Source organism: Capricornis sumatraensis, chromosome 19 (genome assembly GCF_032405125.1).
Source record: "Capricornis sumatraensis isolate serow.1 chromosome 19, serow.2, whole genome shotgun sequence".
NCBI classification, from domain to species: Eukaryota; Metazoa; Chordata; class Mammalia; order Artiodactyla; family Bovidae; genus Capricornis; species Capricornis sumatraensis.
The window spans coordinates 51,614,020-51,624,809 of record NC_091087.1 but is presented as its reverse complement, the minus strand read 5'-3'; positions in this window follow the sequence as shown (position 1 = coordinate 51,624,809).

Here is a 10,790-nt window from a genome sequence, read left to right as displayed (position 1 = left end):
AAAATTATAAAAGGATTTTTGTGTGTGTTTTTTTTAAAGTATAATTTGACAGATGGAGTCTTTTTATGGGATCAGTAGAAGTGATAAAATTGAATAAATTACCAAGACTTTATCTCCATTTCTGTAATTCTCCCTAAAGATTTAGAGATGGCAGATTGAATCAACTGGGAAATAAATTTGCATGTTTATAACATGTCTAAAACAGAAATTAAAGACAAAAACTTCTAACTTGTTTTCAAGAGTGGTTTGTCTTAAGGAAACCTGTTTGCATGAGATATCACACATTCCTTAACCAAGTAGCAAGGCTCATTGAAAGGACCTGTACCACCAAAGTTCCAAACACCTTGGTTCAGTGAACTGTCTATTATTAAAATCAGTGTCAAAGGACAGATAATAATAATTGTGAGCTAAAAAAATTGGAACGACTCAAAAAATGTACTAAATTTTAGGTAATTTTATACATGAGGCAATTGTCTTATGACCAGGCTAAACTAGATTTTATAAAGTAAGTTACTAGTAAATCATATAATTTAGGATGCTTTATGCCAGTGTGCCTAATTGTACTACAGTCTCTTGGAAGCAGGACCACTTCCATCTCCAACTAAATCCATGTAATAAAAAAGGATTTGGGGGGTTATTTTGCTAGTGGGTGTTCTCCCTCTGTGTAGGATCCCAATTCTAAATTTGCATTGGTTGCTGTGTATGGATGAGAGATGTTTTGAGAAAATGTGACGCCAGGGGAATAAGAAATTGGAAAGAAAGCAGTGGCTCTAAATGAAGCATGTTGCTGTCTTCCTTTGAGGAAACAGTAAGCTGTTATTTGGATTAAACACGGCTCTAGAATGAACATATTGTTGACCTGGTTGTAGAGAGAAGCTGAGAACCTTGTGGTAACTGCATTCTTCTTTTCCTTTTCCCAAGAGCAGAGCACATCTGCCAACCCAGCTCCCCCTGCCAGAGGGCACCTCCTACCCTCACTTGGAGACCTGCTGGACTCTTCTTGGGCTGTCTAGCCAATGGCTTGCAGTAGTAGGTGAAACTCACTTTTATTTTGATGGTTTGGAAGGAGTGAGACCTGGTAATCAAACTGGGCATAAATCCCAGCTCCATCACTCACTAACTATGTGACTTGGGGGAAGTCACTTTTCTGAACCTCAGTTTCCACAACTATAAAACAAGAAGAATAATTTGTAATTTGCAGAGTGGCTGTGAAATTAAACAAAGCAAAATATGTAAAGGCCTTAGTGGTTTCTGGTCTTCTTAGCGGAGGCACTGGCCTGGTATTAACGCCTCTGAGCCTTCTTCCTGTATGGCCACCAGTGGGTTGCCTCAGTTCTGGTGCCAGGTTCTGAGAACAGCCTGCTCCGCCCTCTTTTTCTTTTGTTCCTTCTCATCCCAGTGTTACCTCCTATCCTGGCCTCTCTCCAAATCTGGTGTTATATGACATCGTCTGCCTAAAACTTTTAAGGTGTTCCCAGGCTAGAAATCTCAGGGGTGTCTTCTCTCTTTTCCTACCCTGCCATACCTTCTCCCTGGCATTCTGACTTAGCGATCCCATCCATAAGTGTGGCTTTACCTCGCTCATAGGGAAGGCTCTTAAATCTGTTTCATGCCTTGACTTCTCAAGCCTATCTTTGTCCTCCTTGTTCACAGAACTCAACCATCAGGAGGAAATTATACAATCTGCACTTAGTCATTTTGCAGACTTAGCCTATGAAGGCATAGCAACATCCCCTGTTTATTGAGCACCAAGCAGGTCCCTGTCTCTGCACCAGGATACAATACAGGAGGAAAAGATGTGTTTCTTGTCCTCAGGGGCTCCTGGGTCAGAGAGAGTTCCAGTAGGTGCATGAGGCATAACTATAAACAGGTGTCACTGGAAATAGAAAGTTATTTGTTACTGTGGCCTTTAATGCTACCAGTGGAGCCAAGAATAAACTATTGGCAGTACTGTCACCTGGGAGAAGATAATGGAAAGAAAGAAGGGAGGAAGGAAAGGAAGTAAAAGAGAAAAGAAAGAAGAAAAGGAGAAAGAGAAAGGAAGAAACGAAGAAAAAGGGAGGAAAGAAGGAAGGAAGGAAGGAAGGAAGGGAGATTTAAGAAAGCAGGAAGAGAGAGAAGTCATGAGAAAAGTCAAAAGAAGTCAGAAAAAAAACCACCAATACAGTATATTAACGCATATATATGGAATTTGGAAAGATGGTGATGACGACCCTATATGCGAGACAGCAAAAGAGACACAGATTAAAAGAACAGATTTTTGGACTCTGTGGGAGAAGGCGAGGGTGGGATGATTTGACAGTAAGGCACTGAAACGTGTATATCACCATATGTGAAACATGACCAGCCCAGGTTCGATGTGTGAAACAGGACACTCAAAGCCCGTGCACTGGGACAACCCAGAGGGATGGGATGGGGAGGGAGGGGGGAGGGGGTTCGGGATGGGAGACCACACATACCCGTGGCTGATTCACGTCAATGTATGACAAAAAGCACCATAATATTTTAAAGTAATTAGCCTCCAACTAAAATAAATATGTTAATTTAAAAAAATAAAGCAAGGGTTTATACGATGAATGTCACCTAGTCAAACTCCCATCTAAGACTTAATTTCCTCTAGAGTGTTTGCATCTAGGTGTGTGACACTTATGCCTGAAAAATTCCAGGGACAGGAAACTCACCCATAAATATTTCTGGAGCCAATTCCATGGTGGACAGTGATAATTATTAGAATGTTCATCTAATAATGTAGAATTTTAAATTGCCTTCCTATCATTTTTTTCTATTGGTTTCAGTTCCCATCTGGGCCCTAAAGCTAAGCCACACTTCCTTCCCTGGCCTTCACAGCCATCACTGTCTGGGCCTGTCTTATTCTTGAACTTCATTGTGTGCTATTTGCTTCTTCAGCTCAGTTTGCTGGGACTCCTTTCATTGCTAATACACCAAGCACGTTCCTGCCTGAGAGCCTCCTGACCAGGGCGCTCTCTCCTGCTCTCTGCATGAAAGTTAGGTTTCAGCTCAAGTGCCACCTTGCTAGAGTAGCCTTCCCTACCAGAATAGCTAGCATAGCTCCCTCTTGGGAGGCTAAATTTGATGACACTGAAAAAGAAAAAACACCTCTGATGACAAAGCACCCATAAGCCAAGTCAAAAGTAGGAAAAACCTGGGAAAGTATTTGCATATTAGCTATGATATGACTGATTTCCTGAAAATATAAGGGCTGTTCCTAAAAAAATCAACAGGGCTATTGGTCTAATGTGAAAAAAAAAAAAAAAATGGGCAAAAGATATGAACAGTTCACCAAGCAAGCCACCCACATCTGTTGCTCAAACATGTAAAAAAGTACTCAAACTCACCTTTGGTTAAAAAAAAAGAGTGAAAGAGATACTTTTGTACTCCAATTATGCAAACAGTAACCCTCATATCCTGCTGGTAAGAGTGTAAACTGGAACAATTTTTATAGAGGGTAACTTGATAGTATTTATAAAAATTACACATGTGCAAACCTTTCACCCAGTGATTTTTACTCCTAGTAATTTGCTCCACAGATAGTACAAAGGTACTCATGACAGTGCTGCACGTAACAGCAAGAGGCTGGAAATACCTATGGATCAATCAGTTGGGAAAAGGATAAATCAATTACAGTGCATTCTTCATACAATGAAATAATATGTGGTTATTAACAAGAAAGAGGCAGATCTGTGGCACTGGGGTGCATTGAGTGTATTTTGTATTGGCTTGCAGATATTTTTAATTTAGTTTTTCTTAGAGAGGGCCCCTAGAACTGTATCAGCTTCAGGCCTAACAAAACCAGGGTATTCCGCCTGCAATTCACTGAGGAGACAAGACACATTCCTGCAGTGACAGAGGTTTGGTCCATGGTGATGCGAGCAGGCGAGGGATATGGAGGGATATAGGGTTGGGATGGACAGGGAGGCCTGGAGTGCTGCAATTCATGGGGTCGCAAAGAGTCAGACATGACTGAGCAACTGAATTGACTGACTGACTGACTGACTGACTGGGGAATCTGTCTGCATTGCAGGAGACCCAGGTTTGATCCCTGGGTCAGGAAGATCCCCTGGAGAAGGGAATGACTACCCACTCCAGTATTCTTGCCTGGAGAATTCCATGGACAGAGGAGCCTGACAGAGTACAGTCCATGGGGGTTGCAAAGAGTCAGACATGAGTGAGGAACCAACATTAATATGTTTCAATAACGTGGGCATGGATCAAGGTTGAGAGTGTGAAAGAGTTCCACAGGAGTCTACTATATAAAAAATAAATAAAAACGAGGATCTACTGTATAGCACAGGGGAACTATATGCAAGATTTTGTAATAATGTATAATGCAAAGAATCTGAAAAAGAATAGATAGATATAGATATATGTCCGAATCACTTTGCTAAGGCAGCATTGTAAATCAAGTATATTTCAATGAAAAAAAAAGTTCCCCAGCTAATTCTGATATGCTCACTGCTTTGAGATGTTCAGCGGCAAGTCCCCAGTGCTGTGCAACCCTTCCCACATGCACCCTAACTCCTCCTCATGACTTCAGAACCACTTGCACCGTCCGTTGAAGACTGATCCCTGCAGCTGATGTCCAGGTGCCTCCATCCGTCTCGTCCATCTCCCTGTCCTCATCAGTCTAGTTACCTCGGCCCTTGAGGCACCCCTCAGATGCTGGGACCAGCCATCCTAACTCCAGAGTTGTTTTCTCTCCCTGGCTCTTCTGGCCTCTGATGGGACATGCCACACAGCTACTATTCACCTCATGTTTAATGGGAAGATGGCAATATGCCACCGGGAATTCCCAGATCATTCTCAAAGCCTATCAGTGTTCTAGAGGCAAGAAGCCTCTGAACAGTTCTTATCTTCTATAAATTGCCTGGGTATTCACTTTCAATTTGTCTCTTTTTTGCCAGTTGTCAAACACCTGCTGCTGCTGGGAGAGTTTGGAGAAATTTTGAGGAAGGTGGGGAGTAAACCAGCCTGACAGGAAAGATTCCAGTCACAAAAAGCAATGAAGTTAGGTTTAAATATATGTGGCTATATATGTATATACATATATGTACAAATATAACCACATATGTTGGGAAAATCAGATTTCCTTGAGTTCTGTGCATGAATATAGAAACAGTTAAGTATGCAGTGCATTCATTCAGGGTATGGTGAATATCTGACTGTGTCAGGCATTGTTTTGGGCACTTAGGGTTGCTGTGGTGAATCCATTCCTGCCCTCAGACTCCTGGGAGGAACAGATGTAAAACAGATTCAAATAAAAAAAGTCAAGTTTTGATAGGCACCAAAAAGGAAATAAACAGGAAGCTGAGATGGGCAATGCCTCCTCTTGTTTGGGTGATAAAGAAGGCCTTTTGGAAGAAATTTCATGGAGGAAGTGATGAGAAGCTTCCTTTCTGGAGGGTAGGGAAAAGTGTATTCCAAGGTGAAGATACTACAGCGTTACTAAGGTAGGAAAGAGAGCTTGGCTTGTTTCAAGAATAGCAAAAACAGTTGTGTGACTGGATCATGGTGGGTGAAGAAGATGAGGACCAGTGAACTGGTTCTTGGGCCATGTTAATGAGTTTGGATTTTAAGTGCAGAGATTTTTACAAAGCAGAGTGATGCCACCTTATTTAGGAAAGAAAATTGCTCCAGTTTCTGTGTAGAGAATGGATTGATGTGGGGCAAGTGGCAAGTGGAAGCCCCAAGAGAAGGCTGTTGCAATAATCCACTTGGGAAATGATGGCAGTCTGGACCAGTTGTGGCGGTGAGACAGGGAGAAGAGGATTTTGAATTACAACTTGGCAGTCAAATTAAGAGGTGGTGTTGTGAATCCAGTGTGGGAACTGAGATTACACATATCAGTCGGTGTCCAGCTGGGAAAACAGAAACCATTCTAGGTATTTCATGTGGAGGGAATTTAACCTAAGGAATGAGTTGCAGAAGTGTGGAAAGGTTGGAGCAACCAAAGAGGAGGATGTGGTAACCTAGAGATAAGCATCTGAGAGAAGCCTTGGACCACTCCAAAGGCTGAAGACGAAACAGAGAGATGGCAATGTTTTCAGAGCCCAGGAGTATCTGGCATCTAACACTGCAGAAAGCTGCTGATGCTATTGGCACTGGCTGCTGTCCCAACCAGGGATGCTATTGCTGGAACTACTGAAGGCCACTGGCAGCCACTGTCAGAAGCTTTTTTAAAAATGGAGAGTCTCTCCTTCCCTCATTTCATCTGGTTTCCCACCAGTGTTTCCCACTGGCAGCATTTAACTGGGCCAGCTGGCAAGGGAGTCGGGGAGATGCCATTTACAGGATCCCAGCCACCTCCAGCTGACCAGCACACAGGATGGCAGGGACTGTACTTAATACCCACAAGCCAGTGACCAGCACATGGAAGAACTAAAGATTTGTTTTAAGTAGGAAAAACAATCTATATTTTAAAAATATATATATTTTTTAGGACTTCCCCGGTGGCCCAGTGGCTAAGACTCAGCGCTTTCAACACTCCCAACACAGGGAGCCCAGGTTCAATCCCTGGTCAGGGAACTAGTACATTCGATCCCAGCTCTGGGAAGATCCTACCTGCCACAGAACAACTAAGCCTGTGTGCTGCAACGGCTGAGTCTGGGCTCCACAACCCAGAGGCTGCAACTACTGAAGCCCGAGTACCTTAGAGCCTGCGCTCTGCAACTGAGAAGCCCGCACACCAACTAGAGAGTAGCCCCCACTCAGCGCCACTAGAGAAAAGCCCATTCACCAGTGAAGACCTAGCGCGGCCTAAAGTAAGTAAAAAAAAGTGTGCACTATTTACTATGACTACAAGGTGACCATTTCTCTGGTGGTATCTTTTTGACAGCGAGTAGCTGAAAACCATGACTTTAAGTTGGCTTTAGAAATGAGGAAATGCCTTATCTCAAATAACTGGAAGTCCAGAGGTAGGACAGACTCCCGGAATAGTAAGATAAACTGCTCTGGGATGTCACCAAGGTCCCAAATTCTTTCCACACTGTATTCTGCCTTCCTCTGTTGTTGGCTTCCTCCTGAGCCTGGCTGCCTTCATGGTGACGAGACGGCTGTCAGAGGCCACGGAGCTGACTGTTTCCTTTCCCATGTTCAGCAAGAAAATGAGATCCCTCCCTTCATATTCCCTGAAAGGAATATGAATTGCTTTCAAGCAGATCAGTGGTTCTCAGTACTGCCACAAGTTAAAATCACCAAGAGTGCTGTGTCACTTATTTATTAATTGACGATGATAATATATTATTTATTCGCTATTTTATCTTTGAAACTGCAATACCTAGGCCTTTTCACTAGAAATGTTAATTAGTCGGGGGTGGGGCCCAGCTGGAGGTCATTTTTGGAAGCTCCCAGCTGATTCTAATGGACTGCCAGAGCAGAGAACCACTGGGTTAGGTCACCTGCCCACCCCTAGACTAGCAGTCACCAGGGTAATGCCGTGAACTGACTGGCTTAGGAAAGGGCCTCAAAGTGTGACGCATATACCCTCACCCCGACCGACTAGCAGAAACAGCTCCTGGGACCTGTCAGAGACGCAGATTCATGGGCCTCACTCATGCCTACTGAATTTGAAACTCTAGAGGGCCAAAAGTTTGTATTTGAACAAGTTTGTCGCTGGTTCTGGTGGATTACTTATGTCTGAGACCTGCCTTAGATCAATCAGGTTCACCTCTGAAGCTGGGGAGGGTAAATATGTTTTACCAGGGAACCCCAGGACATTGAGCATTTTAATGCTCCCTCCTCCCACTGCCAGGTCAGAACAGAGCAGGGGATTAGCCTCCTGAACCCCCAAGACTCCTGGCTGTACAGGGAGGCCTCCCGATTGTGCCACGAAACCTCAGCCACTGCAACGGGCTCGACAGTGGGCCAACCCAAGATGGGAGGAAGCCATCTTCTGTAGGTACCCATTCCTTCCTACCCTGGGGAAACTGGAAGTTTCTGCAGGTGCTAAAGAACTGAGAAGATAAATCTGGCATATATACTTTCCTGAAATCACTCTGAACTAGTTTCAACTACTGTATAATTTCAGCAGCATCCTGGAGAAGAAAAAGGCCATGCGGTAAAAACAGAAGCAATCTGAACATGAAAAGGACTTTGGTTAATAACAATGTCTCAATATAGACCATAAATTGTGACAAAGGTACCATACTACTATCTGATGTCAGTGGGGAAACTGGGTGTGAGCCTATGGGAACTGTGTGTAAATCTTCACAACTTGCCTGTGAATGAAAAACTATTCTCTGTGTGGCCCCATGGACTGTAGCCCACCAGGCTCCTCTGTCCATGAAATCCTCCAAGCAAGAATACTAGAGTGGGTTGCCCTTCCCTTCTCCAGGGATCTTCCTGACTGAGGGATCGAACACATGTCTCTTGCACTGGCAGGCAGATCTTTACCTCTGAGCCACCAGGGAAGCCCATTCTAAAATAGGTTTATTTTAAATACAACACATTACGATGTGAAATTCTAATGAATGGAAGAACCTTTGGAAAAGCTTTATAAAATTAAGTAAAGTTAAATTCTTTAAAATATTCCATGCTAATATAAATTTCACACTGCTGTATTTTTATGATTGATGCCATGTTTTTAGCCAGAGCAAATGCTTTTTAGACATTTTTAACTTAAACAAGAGTTGAATTGGAAAATACTAATGAATATTCCGAATACATTGCACTTCCCAGAACCTGCAGAATTATCAAAGAGCAAATGAGAGAGGCTTAAACTTGTCCATATGCATAAAAATTATCAAGAACCAATATAGAAAGTTGCTTTCTTTGCCATCCCCTTAGACCTGGAAACGAGCAGGATGGCTGGACTCCACAGGGAATGGGACATAATCAGATGCATCTCTTTCTCAACTCAATTCATAGCAGTGAGTTCAAGCACATGTTCCCTTCAGGCACTCTCTTCTTATTTCACCAGCTCCATTTAAAGGAAATGTACATCCTGTGTCCTGAGGGGTGAGTCCCACAATGCAGTGGACTGAGGTGTGGCTCATTTCCTATCACTACTCTCAGCAGACTGTACATCACTGAATTTATATGGGATTCTTGGAAACACTGGGCTATAAATGGAATGGAACAAGGACTTCCCAGGTGGTGCTAGTTGGAAAGAACCCACCTGCCAATGCAGATTAGATGTAAGAGACATAGGTTCGATCCCTGGGTCGGGAAGACCCCCTGGAGGAGGGCAAGGCAACCAACTCCAGCATTCTTATCTGGAGAATCCCATGGACAGAGGAGCCTGGCAGGCTGCAGTCCATAGGGTTGCACAGAGTTGGACACGACTAAAGTGACTTAGCACTCATGCAAGGAGCAAAGCCTAATTTGTAGCTTGGAAGATTCCTCTCAGTGTAGTTGGCTAAATAATTCAAGGTAAGCTTTTTGCTTATCTTCCTCTACAAGTATCAGTAAGGAAACCAAGAGTTAAAATTGTCATTGCAGGTGAAAATGCTGTAATTAAGACTTACAACAAAAAAGAGTACTTATAGAGGAGCCTGGTGTGCTACAGTCCAAGGGGGCATGAAAGAGTTGGATGTGACTTAGCAACTGAACAACAAAGGACAAAAACATTGCTATGTCAAGCAAGTGGCTCAAAATAACCACCCCCCACCCCACCCCTGATCTTATCACATTTGGAATCACTTGGGTTTTGTCTGGCATTGTTATATATCTCATTGTGTGGTCTTGGACAAGCTCCTTAGCCTCTCTGTGCCTCATCTTTGTCATCTTCACAGTGGCAAACATAATAATTCCTTGGCAGTGTTAGAAGAATTGATAGAAATACTATTTGTAACACTTTTGGTACAGTGCCTGGAGTATGATGTTAAAAAGTGTTTGATAAATCAATAAATAAAATCATCCTTGCCCACATTAAATCCTTTCAGTTTAATCAAGATAAACCTCTTGATGATATGGCATGGCAAAACATGGAAAAGAATATTCAGATACCATCTTGGAGGGAGGGAAACTCTGGCACAGTAAGATGTTGAAGGAGTGAAAGAAATGTAGATGGTTTTCATCAGAAATAAAAAAAAGATGTGATGGAACCCTCCCAAAGTATCAGCAGAAATGTAAAATGGCACAGCTGCTGTGAAAAACAGTATGGCAGTTTCACAAAAGAGTTAAATGTAGAATTACCGTGACAGTGGGGAAGAAAGTGTTAGTCGCTCAGTCATATCCAATTCTTTGCCACCCGTTGGACTGTAGCCCGCCAGACTCCTCTGTCCATGGGATTCTCCTGGCAAGAATGCTAGAATGGGTAGCCATTCCCTTCTCTAGGAAATCTTCCCAACTCAGGGATGGAACCCAGGTCTTCTGCATTACAGGCAGATTCTTTACTGTCCAGGAAAGCCCCATATGACCCAGCAATTCCACTCCTAGGTATATGCCCCCCAAAATTGAAAGCAAGTACTCAGATACTTACACACACATGTTTATAACAGCGTTGCTCACAATAACCAAAAGGTGAAAAAAAACCCAATGCCCATCAGTTTATGATAGATAACTATTATATATTCATACAATGGAATGATCCATGGTACAACATAGATGGATTTGGAAAACATATTAAGTGAAAGCAGCCAGACATACAAGGCCACATATCTTGTGATTCCACTTGTAGGGAATATCCAGAAAAGGTGAATTCATAGAAATTCTAAAAGCAGATTGGTTGTTGTCAGGCACTAGGGAATCAGGGAGTAATTGCTTAATGGATACAAGGTTTTCTTTTGGAGTGCTGAAAGTGTTTTGGAATTAGAGAGGTGGTGATTGCATAA